We start from the raw sequence: 17,724 nt of genomic DNA on the forward strand, positions 1-17,724 counted from the left end.
AATTCACAGAACACTAAGCAGTTTCTCAGAAAGCTTCTTTCAAGATTTCATGTGATTGTATTTCCTTTTTCACCACAGCCCTCTAAGGGCTTCCAAATATCACTTTGCCAATTCCACAAGAACTGTCTTAGTGAAAGGCTTCTTGAGGGGAAAGCTGTAACTCTGTGAGATGATTTCACAGAGCATAAAGAAGTTTCTCAGAAAGCTTCTTTCTCTTTGTTATCGGAGGATATTTCCTTTGGCCCTATAGTCTTCAAAGGGATCTGAAATATCTGTTCTCAGATTCCACAGAAATAAGGCTAGCAAAGAGATCCACGAAACACAGATGTAACTCTGTGAGATGAATTCACAGAACACTAAACAGTTTCTCAGAAAGCTTCTTTCCATATTTCATCTGAGGATATTTCCTTTTTCACCATAGCCGTCTAAGAGATTCCAAATATCACTTTGCCAATTCCACAAGAACTGTCTTAGCGAAAGGCTTCTTGAGGGGAAAGCTGTAACTCTGTGAGATGATTTCACTGAACACAAAGAAGTTTACAGAAAGCTTCTTTCTCTTTGTTATCGGAGGCTATTTCCTTTGGCCCTAGAGTCTTCAAAGGGATCCGAAATATCTGTTCTCAGATTCCACAGAAATAAGGCTAGCAAAGAGATCTACGAAACACAGATGTAACTCTGTGAGATGAATTAACAGAACACTAAGCAGTTTCTCTGAAAGCTTCTTTCCAGATTTCATCTGAGGATATTTCATTTTTCACCATAGCCCTCTAGGGGCTTCCAAATATCACTTTGCCAATTCCACAAGAACTGTCTTAACGAAAGGCTTCTTGAGGGGAAAGCTGTAACTCTGTGAGATGATTTCACAGAACACAAAGAAGTTTCTCAGAAAGCTTCTTTCTCTTTGTTATCGGAGGATATTTCCTTTGGCCCTATAGTCTTCAAAGGGATCCGAAATATCTGTTCTCAGATTCCACAGAAAGAAGGCTAGCAAAGAAATCTACGAAACACAGATTTAACTCTGTGAGATGAATTCACAGAACACTAAGCAGTTTCTCAGAAAGCTTCTTTCCAGATTTCATCTGAGGATATTTCCTTTTTCACCTTAGCCATCTATGGGCTTCCAAATATCACTTTGCCAATTCCACAAGAACTGTCTTAGCGAAAGGCTTCTTGAGGGGAAAGCTGTACTTCCGTGAGATGATTTCACAGAACACAAAGGAGTTTCTCAGAAAGCTTCTTTCTCTTTGTTATCGGAGGATATTTCCTTTGGCCCTATAGTCTTCAAAGGGATCCGAAATATCTGCTCTCAGATTCCACAGAAATAAGGCTAGCAAAGAGATCCACGAAACAAAGATGTAACTCTGTGAGTCAAAGCCACACCTCACAGAGCAGTTTCTCAGAAAGCTTCTTTCCAGATTTCATCTGAGGATATTTCCTTTTTCACCATAGCCCTCTATGGGCTTCCAAATATCACTTTGCCAATTCCACAAGAACTGTCTTAGCGAAAGGCTTCTTGAGGGGAAAGCTGTAACTCTGTTAGATTATTTCCCAGAACACAAAGAAGTTTCTCAGATAGCTTCTTTCTCTTTGTTATCGGAGGATATTTCCTTTGTCCCTATAGTCTTCAAAGGGATCCGAAATATCTGTTCTCAGATTCCACAGAAAGAAGGCCAGCAAAGCGATCCACGAAATACAGATGTAACTCTGTGAGTGGAAGAGACACATCACAGAGCAGTTTCTCAGAAAGCTTCTTTGCAGATTTCATCCTAGGATATTTCCTTTTTCACCATAGGCCTCTATGGGCTTCCAAATATCACTTTGCCAATTCCACAAGAACTGTCTTAGCTAAAGGCTTCTTGAGGGGAAAGCTGTAACTCTGTGAGATGATTTCACAGAACACAAAGAAGTTTCTCAGAAAGCTTCTTTCTCTTTGTTATCGGAGGATATTTCCTTTGGCCCTATAGTCTTCAAAGGGATCCGAAATATCTGTTCTCAGATTCCACAGAAAGAAGGCTTACAAAGAGATCTACGAAACACAGATGTAACTCTGTGAGATGAACTCACAGAACACTAAGCAGTTTCTCAGAAAGCTTCTTTCCAGATTTCATCTGAGGATATTTCCTTTTCACCATACCCCTCTATGGGCTTCCAAATATCACTTTGCCAATTCCACAAGGAATGTCTTAGCGAAAGGCTTCTTGAGGGGAAAGCTGTAACTCTGAGAGATGATTTCACAGAACACAAAGAAGTTTCTCAGAAAGCTTCCTTCTCTTTGTTATCGGAGGATATTTCCTTTGGCCCAATACTCTTCAAAGGGATCCGAAATATATGTTCTCATTTTCCACAGAAAGAAGGTAGCAAAGAGATCCACGAAACACAGATGTAACTCTGTGAGATGAATTCACAGAACACTAAGTAGTTTCTCAGAAAGCTTCTTTCCAGATTTCAACTGAGGATATTTCCTTTTTCACCATAGCCCTCTATGGGCTTCCAAATATCACTTTGCCAATTCCACAAGAACTGTCTTAGCGAAAGGCTTCTTGAGGGGAAAGCTGTAACTCTGTGAGATGATTTCACAGAACACAAAGAAGTTTCTCAGAAAGCTTCTTTCTCTTTGTTATCGGAGGATATTTCCTTTGGCCCTATAGTCTTCAAAGGGATCCGAAATATCTGTTCTCAGATTCCACAGAGATAAGGCTAGCAAACAGATCTACGAAACGCAGATGTAACTCTGTGAGATGAATACACAGAACACTAAGCAGTTTCTCAGAAAGCTTCTTTCCAGATTTCATCTGAGGATATTTCCTTTTTCACCATAGCCCTCAATGGGCTTCCAAATATCACGTTGCCAATTCCACAAGAACTGTCTTAGCGAAAGGCTTCTTGAGGGGAAAGCTGTAACTCTGTGAGATGATTTCACAGAACACAAAGAAGTTTCTCAGAAAGCTTCTTTCTCTTTGTTATCGGAGGATATTTCCTTTGGCCCTATAGTCTTCAAAGGGATCCGAAATATCTGTTTCAGATTCCACAGAAAGAAGGCCAGCAAAGCGATCCACGAAATACAGATGTAACTCTGTGAGTGGAAGTCACACATCACAGAGCAGTTTCTCAGAAAGCTTCTTTCCAGATCTCATCTGAAAATATTTTCTTTTTCACCATAGCCCTCTATGGGCTTTCAAATATCACTTTGCCAATTCCACAAGAACTATCTTAGCGAAAGGCTTCTTGAGGGGAAAGCTGTAACTCTGTGAGATGATTTCACAAAACACAAAGTCGTTTCTCAGAAAGCTTCTTTCTCTTTGTTATCGGAGGATATTTCCTTTGGCCCTATAGTCTTCAAAGGAATCCGAAATATCTGTTCTCAGATTCCACCTAAATAAGGCTAGCAAAGAGATCTACGAAACACAGATGTAACTTTGTGAGATGAATTCACAGAACACTAAGCAGTTTCTCAGAAAGCTTCTTTCCAGATTTCCTCTGAGGATATTTCCTTTTTCACCATAGCGCTCTATGGGCTTCAAAATATCACTTTGCCAATTCCCCAAGAACTGTCTTAGCGAAAGGCTTCTTGAGGGGAAAGCTGTAACTCTGTGAGATGATTTCACAGAACACAAAGAAGGTTCTCAGAAAGCTTCTTTCTTTGGTTATCGGAGGATATTTCCTTTGGGCCCATAGACTTCAAAGGGATCCGAAATATCTGTTCTCAGATTCCACAGAAATAAGGCTAGCAAAGAGATCCACGAAATACAGATGTAACTCTGTGACTGGAAGTCACACATCACAGAGCAGTTTCTCAGAGAGCTTCTTTCCAGATTTCATCTGAGAATATTTCCTTTTTCACCATAGCCCTCTAGTGGCTTCCAAATATCACTTTGCCAATTCCACAAGAACTGTCTTAGCGAAAGGCTTCTTGAGGGGAAAGCTGTAACTCTGTGAGAAGATTTCACAGAACACAAAGAAATTTCTCAGAAAGCTTCTTTCTCTTTGTTATCGGAGGATATTTCCTTTGGCCCTATACTCTTCAACGGGATCCGAAATATCTGTTCTCAGATTCCATAGAAATAAAGCTAGCAAAGAGATCTACGAAACACAGATGTAACTCTGTGAGATGAATTCACAGAACACTAAGCAATTTCTCAGAAAGCTTCTTTGCAGATTTCATCTGAGGATATTTCCTTTTTCACCATAGCCCTCTATGGGCTTCCAAATATCACTTTGCCAATTCCACAAGAACTGTCTTAGCGAAAGGCTTCTTGAGGGGAAAGCTGTAACTGTATGAGATGATTTCACAGAACACAAAGAAGTTTCTCAGAAAGCTTCTTTCTCTTTGCTATCGGAGGATATTTCCTTTGGCCCTATAGTCTTCAAAGGGATCCGAAATATCTGTTCTCAGATTCCACAGAAATAAGGCTAGCAAAGAGATCCACGAAATACAGATGTAACTCTGTGAGATGAATTAACAGAACACTAAGCAGTTTCTGAGAAAGCTTCTTTCCAGATTTCATCTAAGGATAATTCCTTTTTCACCAAAGCCCTCTATGGGCTTCCAAATATCACTTTGCCAATTCAACAAGAACTGTCTTAGCGAAAGGCTTCTTGAGGGGAAAGCTGTAACTCTGTGAGATGATTTCACAGAACACAAAGAAGTTTCTCAGAAAGCTTCTTTCTCTTTGTTATCGGAGGATATTTCCTTTGGCCCTATAGTCTTCAAAGGGATCCGAAATATCTGTTCTCAGATTCCACAGAAAGAAGGCCAGCAAAGCGATCCACGAAATACAGATGTAACTCTGTGAGTGGAAGTCACACATCACAGAGCAGTTTCTCAGAAAGCTTCTTTCCAGATCTCATCTGAAAATATTTCCTTTTTCACCATAGCCCTCTATGGGCTTTCAAATATCACTTTGCCAATTCCACAAGAACTATCTTAGCGAAAGTCTTCTTGAGGGAAAGCTGTAACTCTGTGAGATGATTTCACAGAACACAAAGTCGTTTCTCAGATAGCTTCTTTCTCTTTGTTATCGGAGGATATTTCCTTTGGCCCTATAGTCTTCAAAGGGATCCGAAATATCTGTTCTCAGATTCCACAGAAATAAGGCTAGCAAAGAGATCTACGAAACACAGATTTAACTCTGTGAGATGAATTAACAGAACACTAAGCAGTTTCTCAGAAAGCTTCTTTCCAGATTTCATCTGAGGATATTTCCTTTTTCACCATAGCCCTCTATGGGCTTCCAAATATCACTTTGCCAATTCCACAAGAACTGTCTTAGCGAAAGGCTTCTTGAGGGGAAAGCTGTAACTCTGTGAGATGATTTCACAGAACACAAAGAAGATTCTCAGAAAGCTTCTTTCTCTTTGTTATCGGAGGATATTTCCTTTGGCCCTATAGTCTTCAAAGGGATCCTAAATATCCGTTCTCAGAATCCACAGAAATAAGGCTAGCAAAGAGATCCACGAAATACAGATGTAACTCTGTGAGTGGAAGTCACACATCACAGAGCAGTTTCTCAGAAAGATTCTTTCCAGATTTCATCTGAGGATATTTCCTTTTTCACCTTAGCCCTCTATGGGCTTCCAAATATCACGTTGCCAATTCCACAAGAACTGTCTTAGCGAAAGGCTTCTTGAGGGAAAGCTGTAACTCTGTGAGATGATTTCACAGAACACTAAGAAGTTTCTCAGAAAGCTTCTTTCTCTTTGTTATCGGAGGATATTTCCTTTTCCGCTATAGTCTTCGAAGGAATCCGAAATATCTGTTCTCAAATTCCACAGAAATAAGGCTAGCAAAGAGATCAATGAAACACAGATGTAACTCTGTGAGATGAATTAACAGAACACTAAGCAGTTTCTCAGAAAGCTTCTTTCCAGATTTCATCTGAGGATAATTCCTTTTTAACCATAGCCCTCTATGGGCTTCCAAATATCACTTTGCCAATTCCACAAAACTGTCTTAGCGAAAGGCTTCTTGAGGGGAAAGCTGTAACTCCGTGAGATGATTTCACCGAACACAAAGAAGTTTCTCAGAAAGTTTCTTTCTCTTTGTTATCGGAGGATATTTCCTTTGGCCCTATAGTCTTCTAAGGGATCTGAAATATCTGTTCTCAGATTCCACGGAAATAAGGCTAGCAAAGAGATCTACGAAACACAGATGTAACTCTGTGAGATGAATTCACAGAACACTAAGCAGTTTCTCAGAAAGCTTCTTTCAAGATTTCATCTGATTATATTTCCTTTTTCACCATAGCCATCTATGGGCTTCCAAATATCACTTTGCCAATTCCACAAGAACTGTCTTAGCGAAAGGCTTCTTAAGGGGAAAGCTGAAACTCTGTGAGATGATTTCACAGAGCATAAAGAAGTTTCTCAGAAAGCTTCTTTCTCTTTGTTATCGGAGGATATTTCCTTTGGCCCTATAGTCTTCAAAGGGATCCGAAATATCTGTTCTCAGATTCCACAGAAATAAGGCTAGCAAAGAGATCCACGAAACACAGATGTAACTCTGTGAGATGAATTCACAGAACTCTAAGCAGTTTCTCAGAAAACTTCTTTCCATATTTCATCTGAGGATATTTCCTTTTCACCATAGCCCTCCAAGGGCTTCCAAATATCACTTTGCCAATTCCACAAGAACTGTTTAGCGAAAGGCTTCTTGAGGGGAAAGCTGTAACTCTGTGAGATGATTTCACAGAACACAAAGAAGTTTCTCAGAAAGCTTCTTTCTCTTTGTTATCGGAGGATATTTCCTTTGGCCCTAGAGTCTTCAAAGGGATCCGAAATATCTGTTCTCAGATTCCACAGAAATAAGGCTAGCAAAGAGATCTACGAAACAAAGATGTAACTTTGTGAGATGAATTCACAGAACACTAAGCAGTTTCTCAGAAAGCTTCTTTCTAGATTTCATCTGAGGATGTTTCCTTTTTCACCATAGCCCCCTATGGGCTTCCAAATATCACTTTGCCAATTCCACAAGAACTGTCTTAGCGAAAGGCTTCTTGAGGGGAAAGGTGTAACTCTGTGAGATGATTTAACAGAACACAGAGAAGTTTCTCAGAAAGCTTCTTTCTCTTTGTTATCGTAGGATATTTCTTTTGGCCCTATAGTCTTCAAAGGTATCCGAAATATCTGTTCTCAGATTCCACAGAAATAAGGCTAGCAAAGAGATCCAGGAAATACAGATGTAACTCTGTGAGTGGAAGTCACACATCACAGAGCAGTTTCTCAGAAAGCTTCTTTCCAGATTTCATCTGAGGATATTTCCTTTTTCACCGTAGCCCTCTATGGGCTTCCAAATATCACTTTGCCAATTCCACAAGAACTGTCTTAGCGAAAGGCTTCTTGAGGGAAAAGCTGTAACTCTGTGAGATGATTTCACAGAACACAAAGAAGTTTCTCAGAAACCTTCTTTCTCTTTGTTTTCGGAGGATATTTCCTTTGGCCCTATAATCTTCAAAGGGATCCGAAATATCTGTTCTCAGATTCCACAGAAATAAGGCTAGCAAGGAGATCTACGAGACACAGATGCAACTCTGTGAGATGAATTCACAGAACACTAAGCAGTTTCTCAGAAAGTTTCTTTCCAGATTCCATCTGAGGATATTTCGTTTTTCACCATAGCCCTCAAAGGGCTTCCAAATATCACGTTGCCAATTCCACAAGAACTGTCTTAGCGAAAGGCTTCTTGAGGGGAAAGCTGTAACTCTGTGAGATGATTTCCCAGAACACAAAGAAGTTTCTCAGATAGCTTCTTTCTCTTTGTTATCGGAGGATATTTCCTTTGGCCCTATAGTCTTCAAAAGGATCCGAAATATCTGTTCTCAGATTCCACAGAAAGAAGGCCAGCAAAGCGATCCACGAAATACAGATGTAACTCTGTGAGTGGAAGTGACACATCACAGAGCAGTTTCTCAGAAAGCTTCTTTCCAGATTTCATCTGAGGATATTTCCTTTTTCACCATAGCCCTCTATGGGCTTCCAAATATCACTTTGCCAATTCCACAAGAACTGTCTTAGCTAAAGGCTTCTTGAGGGGAAAGCTGTAACTCTGTGAGATGATTTCACAGAACACAAAGAAGTTTCTCAGAAAGCTTCTTTCTCTTTGTTATCGGAGGATATTTCTTTGGCCCTATAGTCTTCAAAGGGATCCGAAATATCTGTTCTCATTTTCCACAGAAAGAAGGCTAGCAAAGCGATCCACGAAACACAGATGTAACGCTGTGAGATGAATTCACAGAACACTAAGCAGTTTCTCAGAAAGCTTCTTTCCAGATTTCATCTGAGGATATTTCCTTTTTCACCATAGCCCTGTATGGGCTTCCAAATATCCCTTTGCCAATTCCACAAGAACTGTCTTAGCGAAAGGCTTCTTGAGGGGAAAGCTGTAACTCTGTGAGATGATTTCACAGAACACAAAGAAGTTTCTCAGAAAGCTTCTTTCTCTTTGTTATCGTAGGATATTTCCTTTGGCCCTATAGTCTTCAAAGGGATCCGAAATATCTGTTCTCAGATTCCACAGAAATAAGGCTAGCAAAGAGATCTACGAAACGCAGATGTAACTCTGTGAGATGAATTCACAGAACACTAAGCAGTTTCTCAGAAAGGTTCTTTCCAGATTTCATCTGAGGATATTTCCTTTTTCACCATAGCCCTCAATGGGCTTCCAAATATCACGTTGCCAATTCCTCAAGAACTGTCTTAGCGAAAGGCTTCTTGAGGGGAAAGCTGTAACTCTGTGAGATGATTTCAATGAACACAAAGTTTCTCAGAAAGCTTCTTTCTCTTTGTTATCGGAAGATATTTCCTTTGGCCCTATAGTCTTCAAAGGGATCCGAAATATCTGTTCTCAGATTCCACAGAAAGAAGGCCAGCAAAGAGATCCACGAAATACAGATGTAACTCTGTGAGTGGAAGTGACACATCACAAAGCAGTTTCTCAGAAAGCTTCTTTCCAGATTTCATCTGAGGATATTTCCTTTTTCACCATAGCCCTCTATGGGCTTCCAAATATCACTTTGCCAATTCCACAAGAACTGTCTTAGCGAAAGGCTTCTTGAGGGGAAATCTGTAACTCTGTGAGATGATTTCACAGAACACAAAGAAGTTTCTCAGAAAGCTTCTTTCTCTTTGTTATCGGAGGATATTTCCTTTGGCCCTATAGTCTTCAAAGGGATCCGAAATATCTGTTCTCAGATTCCACAGAAATAAGGCTTGCAAAGAGATCTACGAAACACAAATGTAACTCTGTGAGATGAATTCACAGAACACTAAGCAGTTTCTCAGAAAGCTTCTTTCCAGATTTCATCTGAGGATATTTCCTTTTCACCATAGCCCTCTATGGGCTTCCAAATATCACTTTGCCAATTCCACAAGAACTGTCTTATCGAAAGGCTTCTTGAGGGGAAAGCTGTAACACTGAGAGATGATTTCACAGAACACAAAGAAGTTTCTCAGAAAGCTTCTTTCTCTTTGTAATCGTAGGATATTTCCTTTGGCCCTATAGTCTTCAAAGGGATCCGAAATATCTGTTCTCAGATTCCACAGAAATAAGGCTAGCAAAGAGATCTACGAAACGCAGATGTAACTCTGTGAGATGAATTCACAGAACTCTAAGGTGTTTCTCAGAAAGCTTCTTTCCATATTTCATCTGAGGATATTTCCTTTTCACCATAGCCCTCCAAGGGCTTCCAAATATCACTTTGCCAATTCCACAAGAACTGTTTAGCGAAAGGCTTCTTGAGGGGAAAGCTGTAACTCTGTGAGATGATTTCACAGAACACAAAGAAGTTTCTCAGAAAGCTTCTTTCTCTTTGTTATCGGAGGATATTTCCTTTGGCCCTAGAGTCTTCAAAGGGATCCGAAATATCTGTTCTCAGATTCCACAGAAATAAGGCTAGCAAAGAGATCTACGAAACAAAGATGTAACTTTGTGAGATGAATTCACAGAACACTAAGCAGTTTCTCAGAAAGCTTCTTTCTAGATTTCATCTGAGGATGTTTCCTTTTTCACCATAGCCCCCTATGGGCTTCCAAATATCAGTTTGCCAATTCCACAAGAACTGTCTTAGCGAAAGGCTTCTTGAGGGGAAAGGTGTAACTCTGTGAGATGATTTCACAGAACACAAAGAAGTTTCTCAGAAAGCTTCTTTCTCTTTGTTATCGTAGGATATTTCCTTTGGCCCTATAGTCTTCAAAGGAATCCGAAATATCTGTTCTCAGATTCCACAGAAATAAGGCTAGCAAAGAGATCCAGGAAATACAGATGTAACTCTGTGAGTGGAAGTCACACATCACAGAGCAGTTTCTCAGAAAGCTTCTTTCCAGATTTCATCTGAGGATATTTCCTTTTTCACCGTAGCCCTCTATGGGCTTCCAAATATCACTTTGCCAATTCCACAAGAACTGTCTTAGCGAAAGGCTTCTTGAGGGAAAAGCTGTAACTCTGTGAGATGATTTCACAGAACACAAAGAAGTTTCTCAGAAAGCTTCTTTCTCTTTGTTTTCGGAGGATATTTCCTTTGGCCCTATAATCTTCAAAGAGATCCGAAATATCTGTTCTCAGATTCCACAGAAATAAGGCTAGCAAGGAGATCTACGAGACACAGATGCAACTCAGTGAGATGAATTCACAGAACACTAAGCAGTTTCTCAGAAAGTTTCTTTCCAGATTCCATCTGAGGATATTTCCTTTTTCACCATAGCCCTCAAAGGGCTTCCAAATATCACGTTGCCAATTCCACAAGAACTGTCTTAGCGAAAGGATTCTTGAGGGGAAAGCTGTAACTCTGTGAGATGATTTCCCAGAACACAAAGAAGTTTCTCAGATAGCTTCTTTCTCTTTGTTATCGGAGGATATTTCCTTTGGCCCTATAGTCTTCAAAAGGATCCGAAATATCTGTTCTCAGATTCCACAGAAAGAAGGCCAGCAAAGCGATCCACGAAATACAGATGTAACTCTGTGAGTGGAAGTGACACATCACAGAGCAGTTTCTCAGAAAGCTTCTTTCCAGATTTCATCTGAGGATATTTCCTTTTTCACCATAGCCCTCTATGGGCTTCCAAATATCACTTTGCCAATTCCACAAGAACTGTCTTAGCTAAAGGCTTCTTGAGGGGAAAGCTGTAACTCTGTGAGATGATTTCACAGAACACAAAGAAGTTTCTCAGAAAGCTTCTTTCTCTTTGTTATCGGAGGATATTTCTTTGGCCCTATAGTCTTCAAAGGGATCCGAAATATCTGTTCTCATTTTCCACAGAAAGAAGGCTAGCAAGGAGATCCACGAAACACAGATGTAACGCTGTGAGATGAATTCACAGAACACTAAGCAGTTTCTCAGAAAGCTTCTTTCCAGATTTCATCTGAGGATATTTCCTTTTTCACCATAGCCCTCTATGGGCTTCCAAATATCCCTTTGCTAATTCCACAAGAACTGTCTTAGCGAAAGGCTTCTTGAGGGGAAAGCTCTAACTCTGTGAGATGATTTCACAGAACACAAAGAAGTTTCTCAGAAAGCTTCTTTCTCTTTGTTATCGTAGGATATTTCCTTTGGCCCTATAGTCTTCAAAGGGATCCGAAATATCTGTTCTCAGATTCCACAGAAATAAGGCTAGCAAAGAGATCTACGAAACGCAGATGTAACTCTGTGAGATGAATTCACAGAACACTAAGCAGTTTCTCAGAAAGGTTCTTTCCAGATTTCATCTGAGGATATTTCCTTTTTCACCATAGCCCTCAATGGGCTTCCAAATATCACGTTGCCAATTCCTCAAGAACTGTCTTAGCGAAAGGCTTCTTGAGGGGAAAGCTGTAACTCTGTGAGATGATTTCACTGAACACAAAGTTTCTCAGAAAGCTTCTTTCTCTTTGTTATCGGAAGATATTTCCTTTGGCCCTATAGTCTTCAAAGGGATCCGAAATATCTGTTCTCAGATTCCACAGAAAGAAGGCCAGCAAAGAGATCCACGAAATACAGATGTAACTCTGTGAGTGGAAGTGACACATCACAAAGCAGTTTCTCAGAAAGCTTCTTTCCAGATTTCATCTGAGGATATTTCCTTTTTCACCATAGCCCTCTATGGGCTTCCAAATATCACTTTGCCAATTCCACAAGAACTGTCTTAGCGAAAGGCTTCTTGAGGGGAAAGCTGTAACTCTGTGAGATGATTTCACAGAACACAAAGAAGTTTCTCAGAAAGCTTCTTTCTCTTTGTTATCGGAGGATATTTCCTTTGGCCCTATAGTCTTCAAAGGGATCCGAAATATCTGTTCTCAGATTCCACAGAAATAAGGCTTGCAAAGAGATCTACGAAACACAAATGTAACTCTGTGAGATGAATTCACAGAACACTAAGCAGTTTCTCAGAAAGCTTCTTTCCAGATTTCATCTGAGGATATTTCCTTTTCACCATAGCCCTCTATGGGCTTCCAAATATCACTTTGCCAATTCCACAAGAACTGTCTTATCGAAAGGCTTCTTGAGGGGAAAGCTGTAACACTGAGAGATGATTTCACAGAACACAAAGAAGTTTCTCAGAAAGCTTCTTTCTCTTTGTAATCGGAGGATATTTCCTTTGGCCCTATAGTCTTCAAAGGGATCCGAAATATCTGTTCTCAGATTCCACAGAAAGAAGGCTAGCAAAGAGACCTGTGAAACACAGATGTAACTCTGTGAGATGAATTCACAGAACACTAAGCAGTTTCTCAGAAAGCTTCTTTCCAGATTTCATCTGAGGATATTTCCTTTTCACCATAGCCCTCTATGGGCTCTCAAATATCACTTTGCCAATTCCACAGGAACTGTCTTAGCGAAAGGCTTCTTGAGGGGAAAGCTGTAACTCTGTGAGATGATTTCACAGAATACAAAGAAGTTTCTCAGAAAGCTTCTTTCTCTTTGTTATCGTAGGATATTTCCTTTGGCCCTATAGTCTTCAAAGGGATCTGAAATATCTGTTCTCAGATTCCACAGAAATAAGGCTAGCAAAGAGATCTACGAAACGCAGATGTAAGTCTGTGAGATGAATTCACAGAACTCTAAGGTGTTTCTCAGAAAGCTTCTTTCCATATTTCATCTGAGGATATTTCCTTTTCACCATAGCCCTCCAAGGGCTTCCAAATATCACTTTGCCAATTCCACAAGAACTGTTTAGCGAAAGGCTTCTTGAGGGGAAAGCTGTAACTCTGTGAGATGATTTCACAGAACACAAAGAAGTTTCTCAGAAAGCTTCTTTCTCTTTCTTATCGGAGGATATTTCCTTTGGCCCTAGAGTCTTCAAAGGGATCCGAAATATCTGTTCTCAGATTCCACAGAAATAAGGCTAGCAAAGAGATCTACGAAACAAAGATGTAACTTTGTGAGATGAATTCACAGAACACTAAGCAGTTTCTCGAAAGCTTCTTTCTAGATTTCATCTGAGGATGTTTCCTTTTTCACCATAGCCCCCTATGGGCTTCCAAATATCAGTTTGCCAATTCCACAAGAACTGTCTTAGCGAAAGGCTTCTTGAGGGGAAAGGTGTAACTCTGTGAGATGATTTCACAGAACACAAAGAAGTTTCTCAGAAAGCTTCTTTCTCTTTGTTATCGTAGGATATTTCCTTTGGCCCTATAGTCTTCAAAGGAATCCGAAATATCTGTTCTCAGATTCCACAGAAATATGGCTAGCAAAGAGATCCAGGAAATACAGATGTAACTCTGTGAGTGGAAGTCACACATCACAGAGCAGTTTCTCAGAAAGCTTCTTTCCATATTTCATCTGAGGATATTTCCTTTTTCACCGTAGCCCTCTATGGGCTTCCAAATATCACTTTGCCAATTCCACAAGAACTGTCTTAGCGAAAGGCTTCTTGAGGGAAAAGCTGTAACTCTGTGAGATGATTTCACAGAACACAAAGAAGTTTCTCAGAAAGCTTCTTTCTCTTTGTTTTCGGAGGATATTTCCTTTGGCCCTATAATCTTCAAAGAGATCCGAAATATCTGTTCTCAGATTCCACAGAAATAAGGCTAGCAAGGAGATCTACGAGACTCAGATGCAACTCAGTGAGATGAATTCACAGAACACTAAGCAGTTTCTCAGAAAGTTTCTTTCCAGATTCCATCTGAGGATATTTCCTTTTTCACCATAGCCCTCAAAGGGCTTCCAAATATCACGTTGCCAATTCCACAAGAACTGTCTTAGCGAAAGGCTTCTTGAGGGGAAAGCTGTAACTCTGTGAGATGATTTCCCAGAACACAAAGAAGTTTCTCAGATAGCTTCTTTCTCTTTGTTATCGGAGGATATTTCCTTTGGCCCTATAGTCTTCAAAAGGATCCGAAATATCTGTTCTCAGATTCCACAGAAAGAAGGCCAGCAAAGAGATCCACGAAATACAGATGTAACTCTGTGAGTGGAAGTGACACATCACAGAGCAGTTTCTCAGAAAGCTTCTTTCCAGATTTCATCTGAGGATATTTCCTTTTTCACCATAGCCCTCTATGGGCTTCCAAATATCACTTTGCCAATTCCACAAGAACTGTCTTAGCTAAAGGCTTCTTGAGGGGAAAGCTGTAACTCTTTGAGATGATTTCACAGAACACAAAGAAGTTTCTCAGAAAGCTTCTTTCTCTTTGTTATCGGAGGATATTTCTTTGGCCCTATAGTCTTCAAAGGGATCCGAAATATCTGTTCTCATTTTCCACAGAAAGAAGGCTAGCAAAGAGATCCACGAAACACAGATGTAACGCTGTGAGATGAATTCACAGAACACTAAGCAGTTTCTCAGAAAGCTTCTTTCCAGATTTCATCTGAGGATATTTCCTTTTTCACCATAGCCCTCTATGGGCTTCCAAATATCCCTTTGCCAATTCCACAAGAACTGTCTTAGCGAAAGGCTTCTTGAGGGGAAAGCTGTAACTCTGTGAGATGATTTCACAGAACACAAAGAAGTTTCTCAGAAAGCTTCTTTCTCTTTGTTATCGTAGGATATTTCCTTTGGCCCTATAGTCTTCAAAGGGATCCGAAATATCTGTTCTCAGATTCCACAGAAATAAGGCTAGCAAAGAGATCTACGAAACGCAGATGTAACTCTGTGAGATGAATTCACAGAACACTAAGCAGTTTCTCAGAAAGGTTCTTTCCAGATTTCATCTAAGGATATTTCCTTTTTCACCATAGCCCTCAATGGGCTTCCAAATATCACGTTGCCAATTCCTCAAGAACTGTCTTAGCGAAAGGCTTCTTGAGGGGAAAGCTGTAACTCTGTGAGATGATTTCACTGAACACAAAGTTTCTCAGAAAGCTTCTTTCTCTTTGTTATCGGAAGATATTTCCTTTGGCCCTATAGTCTTCAAAGGGATCCGAAATATCTGTTCTCAGATTCCACAGAAAGAAGGCCAGCAAAGAGATCCACGAAATACAGATGTAACTCTGTGAGTGGAAGTGACACATCACAAAGCAGTTTCTCAGAAAGCTTCTTTCCAGATTTCATCTGAGGATATTTCCTTTTTCACCATAGCCCTCTATGGGCTTCCAAATATCACTTTGCCAATTCCACAAGAACTGTCTTAGCGAAAGGCTTCTTGAGGGGAAAGCTGTAACACTGAGAGATGATTTCACAGAACACAAAGAAGTTTCTCAGAAAGCTTCTTTCTCTTTGTAATCGGAGGATATTTCCTTTGGCCCTATAGTCTTCAAAGGGATCCGAAATATCTGTTCTCAGATTCCACAGAAAGAAGGCTAGCAAAGAGACCTGTGAAACACAGATGTAACTCTGTGAGATGAATTCACAGAACACTAAGCAGTTTCTCAGAAAGCTTCTTTCCAGATTTCATCTGAGGATATTTCCTTTTCACCATAGCCCTCTATGGGCTCCCAAATATCACTTTGCCAATTCCACAGGAACTGTCTTAGCGAAAGGCTTCTTGAGGGGAAAGCTGTAACTCTGTGAGATGATTTCACAGAATACAAAGAAGTTTCTCAGAAAGCTTCTTTCTCTTTGTTATCGTAGGATATTTCCTTTGGCCCTATAGTCTTCAAAGGGATCCGAAATATCTGTTCTCAGATTCCACAGAAATAAGGCTAGCAAAGAGATCTACGAAACGCAGATGTAACTCTGTGAGATGAATTCACAGAACTCTAAGGTGTTTCTCAGAAAGCTTCTTTCCATATTTCATCTGAGGATATTTCCTTTTCACCATAGCCCTCCAAGGGCTTCCAAATATCACTTTGCCAATTCCACAAGAACTGTTTAGCGAAAGGCTTCTTGAGGGGAAAGCTGTAACTCTGTGAGATGATTTCACAGAACACAAAGAAGTTTCTCAGAAAGCTTCTTTCTCTTTGTTATCGGAGGATATTTCCTTTGGCCCTAGAGTCTTCAAAGGGATCCGCAATATCTGTTCTCAGATTCCACAGAAATAAGGCTAGCAAAGAGATCTACGAAACACAGATGTAACTTTGTGAGATGAATTCACAGAACACTAAGCAGTTTCTCAGAAAGCTTCTTTCTAGATTTCATCTGAGGATGTTTCCTTTTTCACCATAGCCCCCTATGGGCTTCCAAATATCAGTTTGCCAATTCCACAAGAACTGTCTTAGCGAAAGGCTTCTTGAGGGGAAAGGTGTAACTCTGTGAGATGATTTCACAGAACACAAAGAAGTTTCTCAGAAAGCTTCTTTCTCTTTGTTATCGTAGGATATTTCCTTTGGCCCTATAGTCTTCAAAGGAATCCGAAATATCTGTTCTCAGATTCCACAGAAATAAGGCTAGCAAAGAGATCCAGGAAATACAGATGTAACTCTGTGAGTGGAAGTCACACATCACAGAGCAGTTTCTCAGAAAGCTTCTTTCCAGATTTCATCTGAGGATATTTCCTTTTTCACCGTAGCCCTCTATGGGCTTCCAAATATCACTTTGCCAATTCCACAAGAACTGTCTTAGCGAAAGGCTTCTTGAGGGAAAAGCTGTAACTCTGTGAGATGATTTCACAGAACACAAAGAAGTTTCTCAGAAAGCTTCTTTCTCTTTGTTTTCGGAGGATATTTCCTTTGGCCCTATAATCTTCAAAGAGATCCGAAATATCTGTTCTCAGATTCCACAGAAATAAGGCTAGCAAGGAGATCTACGAGAAACAGATGCAACCCAGTGAGATGAATTCACAGAACACTAAGCAGTTTCTCAGAAAGTTTCTTTCCAGATTCCATCTGAGGATATTTCCTTTTTCACCATAGCCCTCAAAGGGCTTCCAAATATCACGTTGCCAATTCCACAAGAACTGTCTTAGCGAAAGGCTTCTTGAGGGGAAAGCTGTAACTGTATGAGATGATTTCACAGAACACAAAGAAGTTTCTCAGAAAGCTTCTTTCTCTTTGTTATTGGAGGATATTTCCTTTGGCCCTATAGTCTTCAAAGGGATCCGAAATATCTGTTCTCAGATTCCACAGAAATAAGGCTAGCAAAGAGATCCACGAAATACAGATGTAACTCTGTGAGATGAATTAACAGAACACTAAGCAGTTTCTGAGAAAGCTTCTTTCCAGATTTCATCTAAGGATAATTCCTTTTTCACCATAGCCCTCTATGGGCTTCCAAATATCACTTTGCCAATTCCACAAGAACTGTCTTAGCGAAAGACTTCTTGAGGGGAAAGCTGTAACTCTGTGAGATGATTTCACAGAACACAAAGAAGTTTCTCAGAAAGTTTCTTTCTCTTTGTTATCGGAGGATATTTCCTTTGGCCCTATAGTCTTCAAAGGGATC

Source organism: Macaca nemestrina, chromosome 10, assembly GCF_043159975.1.
Source record: "Macaca nemestrina isolate mMacNem1 chromosome 10, mMacNem.hap1, whole genome shotgun sequence".
Classification (NCBI taxonomy): Eukaryota; Metazoa; Chordata; class Mammalia; order Primates; family Cercopithecidae; genus Macaca; species Macaca nemestrina.